At 41.8% G+C, this 23,201-nt stretch overlaps 1 protein-coding gene across 6 annotated transcripts in view; it reads left to right on the top strand.

Moving 5' to 3' along the window:
• The first annotated feature begins 90 nt into the window (after positions 1 to 90).
• The window catches only part of SCMH1 (Scm polycomb group protein homolog 1), a 186,993-nt gene continuing 163,882 nt past the window's right edge, over positions 91 to 23,201 (top strand). For 3 of the 6 annotated variants that reach the window (XM_078452026.2, XM_078452028.2, XM_078452029.2), the window contains exon 1: positions 91 to 296. The gene's annotated coding sequence lies outside the window, so the exon portion shown is untranslated. The remainder of the gene's footprint in view (positions 297 to 23,201) is intronic. The other 3 variants (XM_078452016.2, XM_078452020.2, XM_078452018.2) reach the window with 1 other exon arrangement.

Genomic DNA, 23,201 nt, shown 5'->3' on the forward strand with positions numbered 1-23,201 from the left:
CCCCGCCCCCCGCGCGCGGGCCCAACGGCCGCGGCGCGCGCCACCCCGCGACGGGAGGGGAGGGGCGGAAGCGGGGGGCGGGGCCGGGGAGCCGCTGCCGCCGCCGCCGCCGCCGTCGTCGCCGCAGCCGCCGCTGCGGTCAAGCCCCCCGCCGCCAGCCCGCCGGCCCGCCCGCCCGCCGCCCTCCGGAGCCGCCCCCGCCCGCCCCCTTCGCGCGTCGGCTCGGGCTCCCTGCGCAGCGGAAACATGGCGGCGGGAAGGGAGTGAGCCGCCCCGCGCCGCCGCTGCGCCCGCAGGTAAGCGCCTCGGCCGCCGCCTCCGCTCCCCGGGCCAGTCCGCGCGCCCTCAGGGGCCTGGGCCGGCGGGGGCCGCCCCCGGCGAGGAGGCGGCGGCGGGACCTGCCCGGCGCCGCCCCCGCCCCTCGGGGCCCGCCGGCCTGCCGGCCGGCTGCTGGCTGTCGGGCCGGGGGGCCTGTCTGCGGTCCGAGCGCGGCCGCGGCCCTTCGCGGCCGTGTCAGCCCGGCCCCCGCGGCCCCGGCGGCCCGCTGCGCCTGGGCGGCCGGCCGGGCGGGGCCCGGTGACCGGCCGCGGGCCTGACGCCGTAGGACTGGGACACGTCTGGAGGATCCGAGCGGCGGCCGCTCTGTCCGGGCCGGCGGGGTCGCGGGGGGTGGGGCGGGGGTGCTGTCAGTGCGCGGCGGGTCAGAGGCTCCGCTCGGCCGCGAGAGCGGGGCGATGCCTGGGGGTCGGGGCCGGCTCGGACCCTGGGCGGCGGGCGTGCGCGGGCCCGAGCTGTCAGCCGCGGCGCTCGGGCTGGCTCCGGCGGGGCGGCCGGAGCTGCGCCGGGACCGCTCACGTGGGCCGCCGGAAGCGGGCGGGGAAAGCCGGCTTCGAACCTCGGAGCCGCGGGGCACCGCGGAGGGCCGGCGGCCGGGCGGGCTGGGACGCCGGCCCCGGGACGGGCGCGAGGGGTTTCCGGGGGACAGGTGGACCCCGGAACACCTCCAGGCTGGAAGGGAATTTAAAAGTCTTCTAGGGCTCCTTTCTCCCGTCGCATGCCGAAGTCCCTTTGAAAATCCCTAAATCCACCCTGATCATTTGGCCACCTCCTCCAGTGATGGCAAACCCCGTTTCTCCCCATTCCGTTCCTGGACGGCTTTGCTTTTGAGAATTTTTTTTTTTTTTTTTTTTTTTTTTTTTTGGTTGAAAGAAATCGCTGCCTCCCATTCTTCCTCGTTCTTCTCCCTTATGGGCAGCTGTTGAGTGATCAGAAGGTAGTAGTCCTTCCTCGGAGGCTCGTCTTCTCGTCGCTTGTTTTAGTTCCTTCAGTTGTTTCTGGTCCACTGAGGTTTTCTGGTCCCTTCTCTGAAAGAGCTGGCCCATATCCTTTTTAAAGGAGAGAGCTTCTTAGTATGAGGAGACAAAACCTGTTAAGTTTCTCCAAGAAGATGCCTTGGCTTCAAGGATTGATCTGCTTAAATAAAAAGTATTACCTTCCTCATTTCTGTGCTGCGTTTTGAACTTAAAAAAAACAAACAAACCCAAAACAGTCCAGTACTGTGTTCAAACGACCTAAAAGAGATCCTATTTTGTGAAAACGTTTAGATTTCCTCTCATTAAAAAAAAATCTATAAACACTTTATCAGCTGAGTTGATATATATCAAAGTGTGGCAATGCACTATGCAAAGAGGAAAGCTTATTATTTCTACTCTGAAAAAGGATTGAGACCTAATTTGGGGCTAGACTGCAATTTAATATTTAGTTGGAGAGGGAAATGCTTATTACATTGAACTCTTTGCTCTGTGTCTAACTGCCGGAAGGCCCAAAATTACTATGAAAAAGAATATTTTTTGTTGTTCACTTACCAGCATTATTTTTTTTGCCAGCTTTTTCATCGCTTAGCCTTGGTATGTGGGGGTTAAGTTTTTCAAAAGTGCCTGTTACCAATGTCCTAAATAACCCAAAGCAACCCTGCAGGTTAGAAACTTTTCAAGTCCAGCAGAGGTACCATGGCCTTGTGGATAAAATGCCAAGCTCTTGTATCTGGGACCCTGTTCCAATTCTAACCAAAGTTTCACTGTTTTTAGAACATAGACAAGCACGTACCGGCAGTCAGAATTGGTTATCTTTGTTCTTATGTCTTTATTTTTTAAATTGGTCAGTGGTTTTGAAGTTTGTAGCACACTTGTCAAGTTTTGACTTCTGGTTTCTTTGTGCACATGCTATTTCCCTTTTATGTAAGTTGGGTAAAAATTTGTATAGGGCTGTTCTTTGTAGAACTGTACAGGCTCAGGAACGGCTTTGGTCCCTTCCCTTCAAAGAACGTGAAGTTAATGGTAGGGAATACTGAAAACTCTGAGAAGGAACTGGTGTGAATATCCCACTGCAAATTTAAACTCAAGTTCCAAACTTTAAGCCTGTGTATCTACTATGTATCAGGCACTTTGGTATGCACTGTTACAAAGACGAATAAGATACATTTTCAGTCCCTGTGGGGCTGGTAAATTAGATGCCCAAACAGGTCAGAATAAAAGGTGAGAGGGTTGGATGATGTTGTGGCTGCCCCAAGGTGGGCGTGTGACTAGGGGAATGGTGGTGACACTAACCGAGACAGGAAACAATGGATAAGTTTGGTTTCGGACTTGAAGATTTTTCAGTAGCTTGAGTTAAATCAAATGAACAAACGTGGTAGAAGTGAACTAGAAAACAGGGAGGTTGTGGTCAGAAAGTGGAATATTGGTGTTAACTGGTCTGATGTGGGGCTCCTCTGGGTGACAGCTAGGTCTCTGTGGGTATCTGAGGTACACTAGAGGTGAAGGTCAGCGAAGCGGAGTATGACGGGAGCTGCGAGGCTGTTGTATTGAATGGGTCATCTGTGTCGAGAGTGAAGTGATTTAGGATGCTGGGGTGTGGGGAGGAGAGGATGTGACCCAGGTGCAGGGAATAGAGGGGATTAATCGGGAGGGTGGCAGATGACAGATGAGGAGGGGTAGAAAGTGATGTAGCCAGATGGTGGACACCTCCAAGGAGGACGAGGTTTTAAACAGAGAGTGCAAAAGTAGTGGTTTTTTACTTTTCCTTCTTGGGAGCAGGGTTCTGAACTCTCCAGCTTTATTCAGGACTCGTATTCTTTTTGTTCTGAAGAGTTTGTTCTTAGTCTTGGGAAGTAGGAGGGCAAGTACCCTATATCAGATCTTTTCTGCTGATGCTTAATGACAGAGAGCAATAGAGGAGGGTTCCCCGCTGGTGATTAGCAGGCGGAGAGGAGACAGATAAAGCAGTGAGGCTGCACCCATGCTTTCTGGGAAGAGCCTACATTCTGAGTTAGAAAGACCAGGGTCCAAATCTAGGCTCCGTCACTTGCTAACCTTAGGACTGTAAGCAAATTGTCTGGCCTCTGTGACTTTCAGTGTCCTTACCTGTAAACAAATACATTCCTACTTCATAGGGTGTCACAAAGATTACATGGAATTATGTGTATAAAATCACTAGAAAAGCAATTGGTGCTTCCTAGATGCAAAGGAATCGTTAGTTCTCTTTCAGCTACCTTTAAGGGACTTAAGCCCTGCATGCTGACCTTTTTTCAGGTTTACCTAAATTATGAGGCAATATGTACTCTAAGAGAAAGCCAAGGGATACAGGAGTTCAGAGGAGAGAACCGTCATTTCTCAAAATTTGGAAACAAGGTTAGGCTTCACATTCAAAATAAATTTCATCTGGGCCTTGGTGAACAGATTTCAATAGATTAAATAATTTAGGTGGAGATACAAAGAGGGGAAAGTGTAAGGTATGTTTGTTAAAAATTGATAGTTGCTGGGCTGAAGCCTTTTTTTTTTTTTTTTTTTTTTGGTGCAAGACTGTAGTTCTCTTCTTGCCTCAGCCATGGAAGCCCATACAGAAACAGGGGCCAGAAACTCAAAGTTGTCTGGAATACTGAGCCCCCCACATGGAGTGCAGCTGTTCTGGATGGACTTCATAGGAATGACAAATAAACTTTTGTTAAACCACCAAAAAAAAAAAAAAAAAAAAATAGTTGCCACAGGTTTGAGTATTGTGTAAGTCAGAAGTGAGCCATATGGCTGGAGAGATGGCCTGGGGCCATAGTATTAAAGACCTGGAACTATGGGGGGGTGGGGGGCACCTGGGTGTCTCAGTCAGTTAAGCATCGGACTCTTGGTTTTGGCTCAGGTCATGATCTCACTGTTGGTGGATTCGAGCTGTGTCCAGCTCTGCTGACAGAGCAGAGTCTGCTTGGGATTCTCTCTCTCCCTCTCTCTCTGCCCCTCCCCTGCTCACTCTCTGTCTCTCTCTCAAAATAGATAAATAAATAAACTTAAAAATTTTTAATGAAAAAAAAAAAAAAGACCTGGAACTATGGAGTTTGGACTTGATTCCAGGTAGACTAGGGAGCCATAGATTGTACATGCTCTCTCCCCACCTCAGTTTCCTGTCTATAAAATTTGTAGTTTCAGAAACTTTGGATTTTTGTTTGAAGTAAACCAAGTAAGAAATTCCACATTTGGAAACAAGTTCCTACATAGGCCAGTTTTAGTTATAGATTTATAGTTGTCGTTTAATCTCTGCAATAGCCTTGTTTGGTAGATAGGCTTAGTGGAGTTAACAAACATAGGTGATCTTATAGAAAGTGACTAGGGATGCTCCGATTTTAAGTTTTGTCTTTTATATACTAAATGTCACCAGTTATTAATTATACAATCCTGGGCTCGTCACTTTACCTCTCTGGTCCTCAGTTCCCTCATTTTTGTTAGGTGTAGGTTTAACTAAGATAGTAAGTGTAAATAAAGCACTTTGCATAATGTCAGTTGTGTAACTGTCCCTCCGATGTTGTCCCTCCCCTCACACCGTTGCCAAGGCCTTAGTGCTAACTCCCTAGCCAGCAGGAACTGCTAGAGCTAATTATTTTGATAACCTTATGGCCACATAAAGCAGCTAGTCTTATCATCTGTTATCTTTGTCCTGCCTTCTCCAGTCACTGTCTTCCAAACTGCTTTTCCTGTGCTGACTCAGCTTCCTCCTCCTGTCTCCCAACCCTGCTTGTTTGTTCCCTCATACCTTTCCATAGGCTCTCTGAAACCCCTGTTTCCTACCCTGCTCACCATTTTACTAGATTTGTGTGTGTGTCATGGAGAGCACCTATAGTTGCCTGCTCTGTAGTTCTTTTGAATGGGTGCAGCGCATTCTCCCACGCCCTGTGCACAACGAGGAAGATAAGGATGTTTGTAGTTTTCTGTGCACCACTGTTTTGTCCATCTTCTTGAAATCGGTGTGCTCTGTGGTACAAGGGCTACTCTTGTCTTCTTGTGTATAGCGCTTCTCCATCATTTAGGACCTGACATGTACGGTCTTCCTTTCCACCTCAATTTCCGTCCTCACCCTGAGTAACTGCAGTTTTCACACAGATGATTGTTTCCCCGAACAATTGCGCCTTCAACTCAAGCGATCATCCTTTTAGCTTATCAACTCCCATAGTCACACCATGGACCTTGTTATCACCCCGAGATGGCCCGCCTCTGCAATTATAAACGAAGACTTGCAGCTTTATTCAAAATGTCTCCGACTTGACCTTCGACAGCTCTGTTGTTTGATCTCTTTGAAGCCTGCCTTCACGTCCTTCCCTATCCGGGAAGGATGATTAATTTTCTTAGTCTACCATTTATTCGGTTTGCTTTCTTGCCGTCCTCCTCCATTCCCTTGCTCTGCTGTTCTTCTGCCCTTGTCTGGGCAAAATCTCGAACCTCGTTGGATCAGACCTCTCTTTTGGCAGTCGTAGCCCAGAGGCCTGCTGGAGATCACACGCTTCTCTGCAGATTGCTGCCGTTGTGCCTTGAGTACCTAGTCATTTCTTTGCCCTAGTCTTCATGAGGTCTTATGTCACATGTTTCTCAAAATCATATCTGTATTTTCTTGCTTCCTCCTCTTTCTCAAGACTAAATCTCTGACTCTTGTCAACCTCTTTCTCTCTTCTGACTCCTTTTCTTTTATTTAAATCTGCTTAGAAATCTCCCATCTTGAAGTAAATCTTGTAAATGAAATCTTAAATGCATGTCTCCCTCCAGGCACCACCTAGTCTCCTACCTATCTCCTTTACTCGAACTTGTTGAGTTGTATACATTTAATACGTAAACTTTCTCACTCTTACCTCTTCGTTGCATTCTGGTTTTAGTCTCCATCACTGAATAAGCTTCAGTTTCCTTATCTGAAGATGAGGCTAATGGTAGCTATTAAGTACTATAATACCTGAAGATTTTTGTGATTTTAGGTGAGGTAATCTATATGAAAGAGCCCTGCACAGTGACTAGCACATTGTAGCAATGCTATATATGTTACATTCATGTGTTCCTTTTGTTATTATTGCTACTTATTTAATCTTCAAAAGACTCATGAGGGGATAAGCCTCCTTATTTTGCAATAAAGGAAACAGATTTAAAGTTTTAGAAATTTGCCCAGATCTTACAGAGTCTCTGAACTGCTCTGAGCGGGGTCACCAGCCTTGTCCTTATTGGTAACAACAGGGGAAGGCAGGCAATTTTAAGGCCTCAGCAGCAGCATTTCACATTTATGATTATCCCCTCTTCTCAAAACTTTCTTTTCCCCCTTTGGCTGCGGTGCCTGTCAGCGTGTTAGTTCCTCCTTGGCCACTTTACCCCAAGTGTTTTTTGGATGAGAACCTCCCTCCTCTTGCCTGTCTTTGGTCCTAAGCCTTCTTCTGTACATTCCCTTAGCAATCTCAGCCACTCACTTGGCTTACGGTAATGACTGTTAGCTCATGACTCAAATTTCTATCTGTAGTCAAGATAATCTCCACTGAGTGTTAGAGCTGTGTACTTAGCTCCCTGTAGTCAGCTTCACGAACAGCTATGTATCATATCTGCTTTAAAGTCAATATGGCCCATCACCATAGGTCCTAGCGTGCTGTGTGAAAACCTTCTGAAATTGAAACGGACCTAATAAAAGTTGTCTTCAGTTTTGTTTTGTTTTGTTTGAGAGAGACAGAGCATGCATGCACAAGAGTGATCCTGGGAGGGCAGAGAAAGAGGGAGAGAGAGAATCTTAGGCAGGGCTCAATCTCACCACTGTGAGATCATGACCTGAGCCGAAATCAGGAGTCGGATGCTTAACTGACTGAGCCACCCAGGCTCCCCAAGAGATATTTCTTAAAATAAAGTCAGCGTGTCCCAAATTGAACCTAACATCCTTGCCACTTTTCCTGCCCCTCCTTCTTCATTTAAGAAAACTTGTTTTCCTCACGAGTGATTCTGGTTTAGAGAAATTTCTGTTTATTCAGTAAATAGTTATTGTTGATCACTTAGAGATATTTTTTTTTTTAATTTTTTTTTTTCAACATTTATTTATTTTTGGGACAGAGAGAGACAGAGCATGAACGGGGGAGGGGCAGAGAGAGAGGGAGACACAGAATCGGAAACAGGCTCCAGGCTCCGAGCCATCAGCCCAGAGCCTGACGCGGGGCTCGAACTCACAGACCGCGAGATCGTGACCTGGCTGAAGTCGGACGCCCAACCGACTGCGCCACCCAGGCGCCCCTATCGCTTAGAGATATTTAAGGCAAGTTGTTTCTCTCAGGGAGCTCACTGTTTATGAGGGGAAGGTAAGACACGTACTTAACTAATTCGTATACATAACTCTAAAAACTCCAGAAATTCAGAGGTGGAACGAGAGGTCACTGACTTCTGGGGTGGTCTTGTAAAATCTCCAGGTTCATTGCTTAAGGAAAGCTCGACATAGGTGATTTGAGAGTAGAGGCTGAGGGTGCCCGGGGGGTTCAGTTAAGAGAGTAGTAGAGGCTGAGATGGAAAGGATGAGAATCTGGGAACAGAATTGCTTTTGGAAAGCTAAAAGTGAAAATTTTGTCCTTTCTCTTAAACCCTTGGAATATTACACACTTCATTAAAACCAAAATTCTTGTAGGATGGTTTTAATTGCTCTTTGACAAAAAGTGTCATAGGCTCAGTTAGCAGCAGTTTGTTGGAGCATTGTATTGAACATATACTGTTAGACACTTGGAAGATAGAGCTTAATAGGAAATATTCACTGCTGTGTAGGCATTTGTAGCCTGCTAGTGAAGACACTAGTGATAATTATATTACAGTGTAGTAAGTGCTATAGCAGTGGTAGGTGCAGTATGGTGGGATTGCTATATATTGCTAAGGGCCGAATTCTGTCTCTTGCCTGCCCTCAAAATTGGTGTGTTGAAGTCCTAACCTCCAGTATTTCAGAATATTTCAGTATCTCCCATTTGGAGATAGGGCCTTTAAAGAGGTAATTAAGCTAGAATGAGGTCGTATGGATGGGCCCTCATCCAATATGATTTGTGTCATAGTATAAGAAGAGGTTAGGACACATACAACGGAAAGACCGTATGAAGAGAGGGAGAAAACAGCCATCTATATAAGCCTAGGCGAGAGGCCTCGGAAGAAATCAACCCTGTTGACACCTTGATCTTGAACTTCTAGCCTGTGTAACTGTGAGGAAATACATTTCTGTTGTTTCAGCCACCCAGTCTGTGGTTGGTCTTTGTTATGGCAGCCCAGCAAACAAATACAATAACCATTCCAGAGGACTTTGTATCTAGTTCTGCCTCAGAGTTTCAGGGATGATGTAAATGACACTGGGGCGATGGGAAGGTGAGAAGGAATACATAATTATAGTTGGGTATTATTGAAGGATGCCACATACATTTTCTTATTTAATTTGAAACATCCTACCCATGAGGTAGGATGCCAGGTCATTATACACTCCATGACTGATAAGGAACTGAGGTGCGGGTGGAATAAATGATGTACCCGCTATCAAACGGCTAATAAATGTCAGAACAACAACTCGGAACCAGGTCTTCTTACTCCACATTTTGTGCTTTGTCCAGAATGATTCATTCCCTCCTGTGACCTCCTTTTTAAGACCCTGTGCTGTCTGAACTTCCTGCTGTTTCTGTTGCAAGTAATCATGTATTAATTTCTGTATATTTTGAAACATATAAAGGCTTCTGTCTTATTTTTTTCCTCTGATTTGTTGTAAATGTTACAGTTGTTAGCTTTTAAAATGAAAGCATATGCATATTGTATATTCATTTTAATTGCTATGTCTATTGCTCATTGGCATATTATAGCATATTTCCAAGTGTTTTGTTATTTATTATAATTGCTTTACACTCATGCTTATGTAGACTTTCCTCAGGGGCATTCAAACATGATGGAAATAAAGGCTATTTTTGTTATTATGTCTTGTAAAGTATAATAGAAAACATGAGAGCCAGTATACTTGTTCTTGGAGATATTTAACAAGAGAGCAGACAACCATTTGTCTTAGATGATTTAGAATATTAGACTCCCAACCTTGATTTTTTTGGTGTTCTGTCTTATCTCCACAGTTACTTCAAGAGACTGCCAGAAACTCTTCAAACCAGATTAAATTTTTTAAAAAATAAATGAATTTTTTGGGCACCTGGGTGACTCAGTCACTTAAGCGTTTGACTTGGGCTCAGGTCATGATCTCACAGTTCGGGAGTTCAAGCCCTACGTTGGGCTCTGTGCTGACAGCTCAGAGCCTGGAGCCTGCCTCAGATTCTGTGTCTCCCTCTTTCTCTGCCTCTCCCCTGCTCAAGCGCGCGCACGCTCTCTCTCTCTCTCTCTCTCTCTCTCAAAAATAAATAAATATTAAAAAATAAAAATAAGTGAATTTTAAAGGTGAATTTGGCAGTATAAAAGTTTATAAAGACTAATAGGCATAGAGAGTCATAATTCCAAATGAAGGGAATGCAGGAGTTTAAAAATGTCTAATTTCTTTATGTGTATTTGTTCAGTTTTTCATTCATTCATTCAACAAATATTTAATTATGTCTACTAACTGCCAGACAGTGTGCTGTGTGCAGTGACAAAAAAGAATGCCATAATTTTTAAAATGCAAAGACAAGCCACAGAGTTAAAGAATATATATGTGGTACATGTATTGGCCAAATACCACAATCTGTAATAATAAAGGATTCCTACAAATAGATTAGAAAAAGACAAATTCATAGAAAAATGACAAGGCATAAATGAGGCAACCTAAATATTTATTACCCATTGACGAGTAATTAAAGGCAAATTAAAGCTCTAATGAGATGTCTTTTCATACCTATTAGATTGGCAAAAATGAAGAAGTCTGGTAATACCAAATATTGTCAGGATGTGGAGTTAAGGGAACTCTTGGACACTCTTGATGGGAATAGAAATTGTACAATCATGGTAAAGAATAATTTGTCAGTGTCTAGTAAAACTAAAGTACATATAACCTGTAGTCCAACAATTCTGCTCCTAGGCCAGTACCCTTTAGAAACTCTCCAATGTATGCATGAAGAGATACACAAAAATATTCATGCAAGGGGCACCTGGGTGGCTCAGTCAGCTGGGCCTCCGACTTTGGCCCAGGTCACGATCTCACGTTTTGTGAGTTTGAGCCCCATGTACGGCTTTGTGCTGACAGCATGGAGCCTGCTTTGAATTCTGTCTCCTTCTCTCTGTGTCCCTCCCCCACTCATGTGCACACGTGCGCACCTGTGCTCACTCTTTGAAAAGTAAACATTTAGAAAAATCTTTTAAAAAATTAATGCGTGGGGCGCCTGGGTGGAGCAGTCGGTTAAGCGTCCGACTTCAGCCAGGTCACGATCTCGCGGTCCGTGAGTTCGAGCCCCGCGTCAGGCTCTGGGCTGATGGCTCGGAGCCTGGAGCCTGTTTCCGATTCTGTGTCTCCCTCTCTCTCTGCCCCTCCCCCGTTCATGCTCTGTCTGTCTCTCTCTGTCCCAAAAATAAATAAAAAACGTTGAAAAAAAAATTAATGCGTTATTATAGCAAAAATTTCAAACTACTCCAAATGTCTATCAATAAAAGAATGAAAATATTACAGTACATTTATCTAATGGAATTCTATACAATAATGAACGTGGACTAGAACTATCTAGTAACTTGAGTGAATCTGAAAAATAAAAGGTTGAGTGAATAAAACAAGTGACAGAACACGTTTACATAAAATTTAACATGTATGTATTATTTAGGGAAGTATACTTAAGCAATAATTGTTTAAGCAATTGCATGGTTATAATAAACATCAAATTAAGGATAGTGGGTTTCTCTGAATGTCAGGGCAGGGAGAAAAGATGGGAAGGATGCTGGGAAGAGCACACGGGGGAGCTTACATCGTACAGTAGTCCTCCCTTAACTCCTGTTTTGGTTACCCATGGTCAACCACAGTCAGAAAGCTGATTGAGGACCCTCCTTCTGATGGATGTATGGTCAGATCAGTAGTAGCCTACAGCTCTATCACAATGCCTCCATCATTCTCCTCACTTCATCTCGTCACACAGGGATTTTATCATCTCACACTGCAAAGAAGGGTGAGTGCAGTACAATAAGATATTTTGAGAGAGGAAGGGACCACATTCACATAACTTTTCTATAGTTTACTTATTTATTTTGAGAGAGAGAGAGGGAGAAAGACAGTGTGAGTGGGGGAGGGGCAGAGAGAGAAAGAGAGAGAATCCAGCACTTAGAGTGCAGAGCCTGATGTGGGGCTCCAACTCACGAACCATGAGATCATGCCCTGAGCTGAAATCAAGAGTCAGATGCTTAACCGACTGAGCCACCTGGGTGCCCCTCACATAACTGTCATTACAATATAATTTTTCTGTTTTATTAGTTACTATTGTTAATCTCTTGTGCCTAATTTTTAAATTAAACTTTATCATAGGTATGTATGTACAGGAAAAGACAGTATATATAGGCTTTGGTACTATCCACAGTTTTAGGCATCCACTGGGGATCTTAGAACACATCCCCCACAGCTAAGGGAGACTACTGTATTAGTAGATATCTTTTTCAACTAGGTTGTGGTTATATGGTTATGTGGTTATGTGGTATATTCTTATACCTTTGTATCTATCTGAAATACTATATGGGTATTTTTAAAGAATAATAGATGTAGCCCTCATTATGAGTGTAATGTAGGGAGGGAGGGAGTAGCAGAAATATAAAGAGATGTTATTATGATGAATCATGTAAAATTGCTGTTTTTATAGGTCTTAAATGGTCTAATACGAGCAATTTCAAGTGGCTCCACCTCATTCAGTCTAACGTAAATTGTGCTCTCACTTGGATACATTCAGAGGACTGTGGGAACACAAGGGTAAGGACAGCTGAGTGCTGAGGCAGGAGGAGCAGGATGATCTTTGGAAAGTCTTCAGATATTGAGAATGGCATTGAAACTGCATCTTAGAAGCTGAGAAGGAATTCACTAGGTAGAGAGGAGGAAAAAGAGGGCCCTCCAGATAGAAGTCAAGCCCCTTGGAGTGAATTGAATCCCTCAGGAGGAATATGTGGAGGTCAAAGAAATGCAAGGAGGGGGAGACTAAGAAGAGGGACAACATGTGCGACTACGTGGATGGAACTGGAGGGTATTATTGCTAAGGCAAATTAGAGAAAGATAAATATCGTATGACTTCACTCATATGAGGACTTCAAGAGACAAAACAGGTGAACACAAAGGAAGGGAAGCAAAAAGAAAAACAGGGAGGGGGACAAAACAGAAGAGACTCTTAAACATGGAGAACAAAGAGGGTGACTGGAGGGGTTGTGGGAGGGGGGATGGGCTAAATGGGTAAGGGGCACTAAGGAATCTACTCCTGAAATCATTGTTGCACTGTATGCTAACTAATTTGGATGTAAATTAAAAAAAAATAAAATTAAAAAAAAAAAGAAGAGGGACAACATAATAGCAAATATCTGTATAGTGTTTACTATGCATTTTAATATGCATATAAACTCATGTGATCCTCCCAGATGGGGAAACAGGCACATAAAAGTTAGTAACCTGACCAAGGTCATGGGGCTAACGACTGGTGCAACTAGGATTTGAACTCTGGCAATCCAAGTCCAGAGTCTGTGCTCTTGGCCAGTACGCTATACTGACTCACTACACTATAAGCACTTCACACACACACACAGATATACATATTATATATATTATATTATATATAATAATATAATATATATAATATATATATTTATTATATTTATTATTATATTATATATAATATATTTATTATATTTATTATTATGTTATATATAATATATATATTGTATATATATAGTATATAAATTGTATATAAATATATATAATGTATATATAATATGTATATACAGCATATATATAATATAGTACATGTATATATGTATATATATGCATAAATATAATATATATATACAGCATTGTCCTCTAAGGTAGAGTAAGGGATAGCAAGATCACAGAGATGTGACTAACTCAGAAGAGTAGTGATTCTACTAGTTCTGTGTGCCAGTAATTATAATTCCATTTAATAATGAAAATGATGGAGTCAGGGAGACTATTGAAAATCGATCCTAAGTATTTGATGTATCAACACAATTGAAAATTTTAATCCTCTGCTGTCTGTATCATAGTTTCTCTAACACGCTGACTGGGATTCATATGGACAGTTTTGTTTATTCTTCTTTATTTTCTGGTTTTAATAAAGGTAGAACGAAGGATATTGTTGATTTAGTGGATTTCCAGAAATGGATGATATTCTAAAGATCAGTACTTCAGTCTTCAATATTTCATAGACAGGAAGGTAAAAGAGACCATATGGTTTGTGGAAAGAATTGTGGCTTGGTGGTCGAGATTCCCAGTCAAGTCCCAGTCTGCACCTCACTCTGTGATTTAGGCAAGGGGTGCAGTCGGTGATCTCTAAGATTTCTTCCAGTGCATAGGTTCCAGGACTATTAGGTTAAATATTCAATGAAGAAATTGAGGCTTAAAGAAGGGATGTGGTTTGTCCAGCTCATAAAACTGGAATTTCATTCTCTTGACTTTTGGTCCAAAAAACCTAGTGGAAGAATCACCATTTGAGTGGCTTCTTTATGTCAGGCACATATTAAGTACCTAAAAAAAACATAAAGGCATGTGAAATTGTTTCAGAATTTATTTATCCAATATAAAAGTAACAACATAGCATCTCCTATGTTTATTTATACATATCTTGCTTTTTTCCAGAATGTATTTAAAGCATACTTACTTTGTGTAACATACCATACTAAGAAAGGGAGTAACTTGAGTATTTTTCAGATACATTGCAACATGCAGATATCTATTATTTGCACCTACCTGCACACAGGTATCATTAACTCCACTTTATACATAAACAAACGGAGACTTAAAGATACCTGGCCAAAATCGTATAATGTATAAGTGATAGAACTCAATTTCAAACTAAGACCAGCCTGACATCAACCGTAGAGCCCGTTGCGTTTCGCCTGTACACTCCCCCAAGCAGTGTTACAGACACTGTACAGTAGGCAAGACAAAAGCATTGACTCTTTTTTTCTCTAAGTTTATTTATTGATTTTGAGAGACAGAAGGGGAGGGGCAGAGAGAGAGGGAGAGAGAATCACAAGCAGACTCCATCTGCATTGCCAGCGCAGAGCCGGACATGGGGCTTGAACTCACAAACTGTGAGATTATGACCTGAGCTGAAATCAACAGTCAGACGCTTAATTGCCTGAGCCACCCATTCACCCCTCCTTTTCGTTTTCTTCTTTTTAACTGAAACCACGACTAAGGGAGGTCTGCTGTGCAGTGTAAGCCCTCTGTGTGCTCTTCCTGGCAGTATTTCCAGTCTTCTCCCCACCTTGCTAGTCAGAGATACCCACTATCCATGTAAACTCTTTTCACCTCAGTGCCTTCCACCTGTAGATGACAAAAATACACCAAATTCTACTCTCGACAGAGAGGACTCAGACAAATGTAAAAGGTTCTTCCCACATGATATTGCCTGTTAATTGAAAGCACCATGCCATTATTTGGTAGGATTTTTGTAGCTGAGTTCCCATATTTGCTTCTGAACAAAAGTGATTCTGTTCGTATAGGAATGGTATTTTATTTGAGCTGTTTGTGCGACACTAAAATAGTGCTAATGCCTGTTGCCATCATATATGAGTTGCGTAGTTATTTTTTCTACAAATGCTTTGAAAGGTTGATATGACTCTTGGAGTGATACTAATTTAGAAATCCGGGATTTAAGTGCTCGCTTCAGCAGCACATACACTAGAAGTCTTGGATTTCGTTTCTCAAGAATAAACTTTGCGAGAAGTCTCTTAATCACAGAGTTTATAGGTCTTCTAAGTATATTTTCATCATCAGTTGTAGTTGTGCCTACATTTAAAGGAAACCATTTAGGGGTGCCTGGGTGGCTCAGTCGGTCAAGCATCTGACTCGGTTTCGGCTCAGGTCATGAGCTCACAGTTTGTGAGTTTGAGCCCTGCATTGGGCTCATGCTGACAGTGCAGAGCCTGCTTGGAATTCTCTCTCTCCCTTTCTTTGCCCCTCCCCCGCTTGCTTTCTCTGTCTCTGTCTCAAAATAAATAAATACACTTTAAAAAAAAATAGAAATAAAGGAAACCATTTATAGAAATTGATCTTCAAGGAAGTATTCTGTAAATAGTTATTATTGACCCTAGATACCCTCTTTCTATAGAAAGCTTAGAAAATATTACTAAACAAATACCAGTAGAGCCAGAAATTCTCTTGCTTCTTTCTTGCTCCAGAATTTACTCTCCAAATGATCCAACTATGATCCCTCAGATTTCCACAACTCCAACTTAATTACTTAATGCAATTTAGTGAATAAACAAGGATTGGTTGTTTGGCCTGAATTCTATTAGCTGCCTTAACAGTGAATAGATTTTGTTTTTTATGCTAACCTGGACACTTAAGTGTCAAAGTTGTCTTTTTAAGAACTGCTGTTTGAATTTGGTAAAATGTTTTTGTTAACTTCCTTATTTTCAACACTAACAATTTTCTTTTGATATGTTAAAATCCTTAATGATGGTATTTAAATAAACCATTAGGCTGAAAAGAGAAATGTCAGTTCAGACAATTTACTAATTTGCTGGTGTTTCTGATTATTAGTTATCAATGAAAACCTGTATTTAGGTGCCTAATATAGTAAATGTTTACATAGTAAGTGCTCAAATACATGTTGATTAAATCCAAATTTGAATTAATGGACTATTTTCATTGCACATATTTTTTTTTTCTTTTTTGTGCTCCTTTGTGTTATATTAAGAGGGAAATGTATTTTACACTAACCATATTTTGGAAATAGATTTGTTGTTTGATGGGTAGGGGTTTAAATCCCACGTCTTTTACCTCTAAGCTACCAAAAAGATACTTTATTCTATTTATCAGACAGGTTTAGCAATCCCTGGTGTATTTGTAGGTCTTGCCTTTTTTAGGAATTGAAGGTCACAAGACCTGGTAGGCAAGGCAGCGTCTCACACTTTTCATGCCCCTTTGTATGCATACTATGGTAGATTCTGGTATGGTGGTGGGCTCGTAAATGTCATTATAATGTTCTTTCTCTGTATTACTGGGAAATAACAATTACCATTTCATCAGTATGGAAGGAGACAGCCAGACTTTTGTTTCCCCAATTTGCTAGATCATTTGGAACACACATTAAGAATATAGATACCTTGGGGCACCTTGGTGGCTCTGTTGGTTGGGCATCCGACTTCGGCTCAGGTCATGATCTTTAAGTTTGTGAGTTCGAGCCTTGCGTTGGGCTCTGTGCTGACAGCTTAGAGCCTGGAGCCTGCTTCGGATTCTGTGTCTCCCTCTCTCTCTCTGCCCCTCCCCTGCTCATGCTCTCTCTCTCTCTCTCTCAAAAATAAACATTTAAAAAAATAATAAAAAAAGAATACAGATACCTTGACTTAGAGATTCTGTTTCAGTAGATTTGGGGTAGTGCCTCTGGTGATCCTTTTGGGAAAAAAAAAATCAGTGCTCTAATTTTTTAAAATGTTGGTACTATATTTATACTTTTTGGTTATAAAGAACAGAAACTCAATATAAATGGATTGAAGCAAAAAAGGAATTTATTGGCTCATTTAATTTGAAATAAAACCTGGTGAAAGGAGTCATTAATAAACTTCTTCTTGCTTCTAGATTGTTTCCCAATTTTATCAGGCAAGGAATGCATAACAGAGGTGCTTGAAAGGACCATAGGGGAATCAAGACTCTGGTGTGTCTCAGTCTCATCCATAGTTGTAGGTCCTGCCTTTCTGCCTTTACTTGTACCATGGTTAGCCCTGTGTAATTTTCCAACTCAGCAAGTCTCCTGTGCTGGCCCTGGGCAGAGTGAAACTTTTTTAGAAAAGCCCTGTTTTATACCCAGTGTTTTCAGATTGACCAGCTTAACTCAGGATTCATGTTCTCCATTATGCACTGTAAGGCCACTGGTATGGCCTTACAGGCTATTCAGGATTTTGAATATCTCCCCTGTTTCATATTAAGCAATTTTTTTTAATGTTTGTTTATTTTTGAGAGAGAGAGAGAGAGACAGAACATGAGTCGGGGAGGGGCAGAGAGAAAGGAAGACAGAATCTGAAGCAGGCTCCAGGCTCTGAGCTGTCAACACAGAGCCCGACGCAAGGCTCAAACCCACAAACCGTGAGATCATGACCTGAGCCGAAGTCAAATGTTTAACTGAGTCACCCGGATGCCCCAGCAATTTCTTTTTTGTAGGAACTGATTAAAGGCTACCTATGTGGCCAATACACATCACATCCTGCGTTTTCCCTACTACATCTCTTTGCAATGTACCTCAGTAGTAGTGAGTCCTGATACAAAACAGACCACAGTGTGATCACCTTTCTCATACCACATAGGGATGGCCAACCTCTTGGCATGAAATGGAGGTCTGTACTGTTCTGTTCCTAACCATAATCCAGTCAGTTCTACATTTTAGGGACCCCTCTACCACATACTAGTTTCCGTATTCGTAAGGGTACATGGGATTGCAAGCAATAGAAACCAACTCTGGTTAACTGTGTCTACAGCGGTGATTCCCAAACCTTGCTGACTACCTGGAAAGATTTTTAAGTTAAAAATCCCCATGTACACCACCCCACCTCAAAAAAAAAAAAAAAAAAAAAAAAGATTGAATTAGGATTTCCAAGGAAATGGAACATAGGAATTCGTATTTTTAAAAAGCTCTCTAGATGATTGTGATGCTTGCCCATTGTTGCCTATTTCAGTGAATATCCTCCAAAGTCATCTGTTGGCCTTGGCCTAAACACTGGCACTCATTTCTGAAACGACTTTTTCTCCATTTCCAGTTCATTGCTAATACCCATTAGGTCTGTATCCTAAATATCTTATGAGTCTTTCCAACTGTATCTTTTGTTCTAGTGTAGGGCACCATAATTCTTTTGGACCATCATATTCACCCCGTAAGTAGTTTTCATGCTTCTACTTTTACATGTCCCCCCACCTCCATCAACATAGTCGCCACAGATCATGCCATCTCTTCGCCTAAGATCTTTCGGTGGCTTCCCATTGAGCTGAAAATACAAACAATATTTTCCCTGCAATCTACATGATACAGAGGCTACTTTCTTAGCCAGACTCACCTGGTGCTACCATCCCCTAGCTAAATTCCAGTCACACTGGCACCTTTTTTGTTCCTTAAATATATGAAGCTCTTTCCTATCTCTGAGACTTTTTGCACATGCTGTTTTCTCTGTCTGGGAAGCCTTCCCCTGATGCTTGGTTAGTTCTTTCTCAGCGTGAAACCACATCCCCAGAGATAGCCTCCCTGACTTCCCTTCCACAGTCACTGTTTATTTCTGTTTTAGCACTTAATCACAAAAGGTAATTATTTATTTGTTTGTTTATAAGTTCCACGGGTGTGGGATCTTGCCAGTCCTATATTTAACATCTATCACAGTGCATGGCATATAATGGCATTCATTAAATATTTGTTGAATGAATGAGTGACTCTTCATTGCCACCATCTTGGTCCAAGCTTCTGCCCTCTTTCCCCTGAATTACTACAATTGTAACCTAACTACTCTGCCTAAACTGTTCTGGCTCCTGTTAATCCTTTAAACATTAAACAATTAAGCATTAAACAATCCCGTTACACATTTTCCATGTTGTTTCCAGGGTTAATGTTTTAAAGACTTGAAATCATAAAAATAAAAACTTGAAGTCTGATAATTATACTGTATTTAAATTATTTTTTTTAATGTTTGTTCATTTGAGAGAGAGTGTGCGAGCAAGCAGGGGAGGGTCAGAAAGAGACAGTGTCAGAGGATCCAAAGCAGGCTCTGCTCTGACAGCACAGAGCCCAACGTGGGGCTCAAACCCACGAACCGTGAGATCATGACTTGAGTCGAAGTCAGCCGCTCAACTGACTGAGCCACCCAGGTGCCCCAACAATATTTAAATTCTTCACATGCTTCCCGTTGATCTTAATGTAGCTTATAGAACTTTTAAAAAATAACTTTTTAAAATTATGGTAAAATCTATGTAACAATTTATCATTTTTACCATTTGTAATTGTACAGTTCATTGGCATTATGTATATTCACGTTGTGCAACCTTCAGCACCATCCATATCCAGAACTTTTTTGATCTTGCAAAACTGACACCCTGTACTCACTAAACAGTAACTGCCCATTTCTCTCTCCCTCCATCCCCTCCAACCACCATCCTACTTTCTTTCCCTATGACAGAGTACATATTTTGCCTGTTCCAGGTACCTCGTATGAGTGGAATCATACAGTATTTGTCCTTTATGACTGACTTACTTCATTTAGCATGATGTCTTCAAGATTCCTCTGTGTTGTCGTTTATAGAACTTGTAATGATTTAGCCCATCTACCTTTGTGGCCTCTTTTCACCTTGCTTTGCTTTCTGTATATTAGTTCTACTTTCTTTGTTTCTGTTCTGTGGACTCTCGATGCCCCGTCTCACCTCGCATGTTTTTCTCATGCCTGTTCCCTCTGCCTGGAATGCTCTTTCCCCTTCTTTTCCGGTTAATTTCCGTGTGTTCTTCAGATTTCAACTAAGACGTCACTTCTTTAGGGTATACTACCTTCATTTCCCAGAATCTGCTTAGTCTCCGTGGTACCATGTGACTTTCTTCTGTAGTACTTGTTTTAGTTCCAAATGACACCTCTATCTGTATTTTTTTTGGTGGACTAGTATTTGTCATGATGGCAGGGGTCACAGCTTATGTTCAGTATTGCATCCCCGGTACCTAATATGGAGTAGGTGTTTCAGCAAATACCACTTCATGTGTAATAAATAATATTAAAATCTGTTGACTTAATGAATTTAGGTCTGGAAATGGATGGCTTAAGGTCTTTCTCTGAAAATCTCCTACCATGTCTGAGACTTCCTTGACTACTTTAGCTTGTAGAGATCTTCCTTTTCTGTGAATTTAAATGTCCTTATTGATTTGCCAGATGTTTAACATTTACGCAGGTAGTTCTTAGGTCATCTGAAATGTTCTGTTTTGTAATATTATTTATGCTTTATATTTGCCAATTGGTCTTCCTCCTCTAAACAGTCACTAGAATTATTGTTGTAACTTTCTAAATTACAAATCTTATCATTTTGGAACCTCTAGGGCAGCACTTCTTATTAAAGTACATGTGTTGAAGGAGCTGTATTTTTTTTTTTTTTTATGTTTTCATTTATTTTTGAGAGACACACACAGCATGAGCAGGGGAGGGGCAGAGAGAGAGGGAGACACAGAATCCAAAGCAGGCTCCAGGCTCCGAGCTGTCCGCACAGAGCCCGGACATGGGCGGGTCTCGAACCCATGAACCACGAGATCACAACCTGAGCCAAAGTCAGACGCTTAACTGACTGAAGCCACCCAGGCGCCGCTCAACTCCTTTAAGCAAAATTGGTCTCCACTTTTCACGTACCTATAATAGCTACATATTACATTCTGTTGTAATGTGTTTGCTTATCTGTCTCCACATCTAAATTAACGTGGTTTATGTCCTATTCACCCTTATATCTCTAGCCCAGGGACTGACACATAGAGTATTCAATAAGTATTGATTGGATAAATTGGGAAAGTCATCAATATTTGGCACATATGTCAGACAGAGAAGCTTTTAATTTGGTCTTGGACAAGCTGGATGATTTTTGCCTCACTAGCGAACCAATTCCTGGATGTTGAATATGATGTATAGAATAAGGGTTGATATGTGTCTTAGAAAATACAAATAATGAGCCTCCTGGCCAGATACCTTATGTGGACCTGCTTTGAAGCTCTGAGGCAGAGGGTGGAAGGTATACAGAGAAGGAGGTTAAAATTGAATTAGCCTTGAAACTGGTTTAATTGAAAAGCTTGGAATCTGACTTTTTAAATAGCACTCTTTTTTTTGTTTTCTCTTCATTGAATTTGTTCTTTCAGTTTTATGAGTGACCTTTAAGTGATCTCTTATTGGCAAGAAAGACTGTTTGCCCTATGGAAAAAGTACAAGATTTGAAGCCACATGATCTAGATATTCGAATCCTGGATCTAGCACTTACTAGCTGTATAACCATCACCAGTTATTTAAACTCCGAGTCTCATTTTCTTCATTTGTAATGCGTGGACACTAGTGTTTGCCATTTGTACCTCCCAAGCTCATGAGAACCAAATGAAGTAGAAAATGTAGTAGGAAAGTGCAGGTGAACCCCAGAAAATTTTTTATCAGCTATTTGTCATCAGCTTCTTGACTTCAGAGGAGTTAAAAATCTTTGTACCTCAGCTTAGTCCCCTCTGAAATGGGAAGAATGATAATACTGGTATCATTAGGTTTATTGTGCAAATTAAAATAATTCATAAAAAAGTACCTAATATACAGTTGTGTGGCATTAAGTACGTTCATTTGTTGGGCAACTGTCACCACCATCCCTCTGCAGCACTTTTTCGACTTCCCCAACTGAAACTCTGTACCCAGAAAAAATAACTCCCCATACCTCTTCCTTGCCTGTCCCCAGCAACTACCATTCTACTTTCTGCCTCTGTGAATTTAAACTCTGGGAACCTCATATAAGAGGAATCAAGCAATATATGTCCTTTTGTAGCTGCATGGCCTGTTGAATTTTGAAATAACGGTATTGATGATGATAATTCTAATGATTACCATTTATTTAGTACTGTGAGGAAGGGCAGGCACATTGTTTATTTAATCTGCAGTGTTGGCCAACAAATGACCTTATCCATCCTCGTGTGACAGTTGAAGAAGGTGAGGGTAAGGAGATTAATTTACCTAAGGCCACAGGTCTGTGAAGCATCAGATGCAGAGTTTACTCCATGTTTGTCTTGACAAGGCTGCAGCTATGCCTACTACACCAAAAGTTGGTGAAGTAGGCCTGACTCCAGCCCATGTTGAGATGGCATCAGAAAGGGAATGACTGTGTTTCATGGCCTCCTTTTCTTCTTACATACCAGTTTACTTTGTTCAGATTTCCAAAAAAATAGCGCAAAGAAAGTTCCAGTAAGAAGACATGAACTTTTATTTTGGACTCCTTTAAATTATGAGCTCTTATCAAAAATGACCATCTTTTCTTCTTGTATTCCTAGCCTCTAATATGAGCTTGGCATTTAGAAGTCACATGAACATTTGTTAACAAATTGTATGCCCTCAACCTGCCCCTTTTTTCATATCCAAGTAAGCTGGGCTTTGAGATGGAGACAGCTATATAGTTCCTGCTTTCTCAGAGCTTAGAGTCTAGTTTGAAAGGACACATATAAAAAATTACCACCGCCAAAATAGATTCTTACTTGAATCAGTTATGGCACATGTTGACTTTAAATTGGCTCATTTAAAGTCATGTTGTATTTTAATTACTTATAAGGCTTAATTAGTTCATATAAAAAACACTTGGGGGGAAATTAACTATTGTTATTTCATGAGTTGAGGAGTTGGAAGCAGTCCCTCCAAACACATGTACACACCCCCTCGCGACATCCCCCAACTGCTGCCTGTCCACAACCCGGTGGTGCCTGCCACTCTGTGAGGTCAGTGAGGAGTGACTGAGTCAGGCAAGGAGTCCTCCAGCTGAGGACTGTGTCGTTGCCTTGCATGAGCAAATGAGCCTCAATCCCCAGATACCTAGCAAATGCCCCAACGCTTCCCTCGTGGACATGCCTTTCTTTACACATTAGCTCAAAATCAGTATTTCTCAAGTGAAATAATGAAAAGCCTGATTTTGCATATGAGAAAAAGCTTAAGAGTGTTGATTGATATATAATGTATGAAGGAATAATACATGAAAGTCAAATAGCTAAAAGACCAAATGACTTTTTTCTTATATAGCAT

The sequence above is a fragment of the Panthera onca genome, chromosome C1, assembly GCF_046562875.1.
Source record: "Panthera onca isolate mPanOnc1 chromosome C1, mPanOnc1 haplotype 2, whole genome shotgun sequence".
Classification (NCBI taxonomy): Eukaryota; Metazoa; Chordata; class Mammalia; order Carnivora; family Felidae; genus Panthera; species Panthera onca.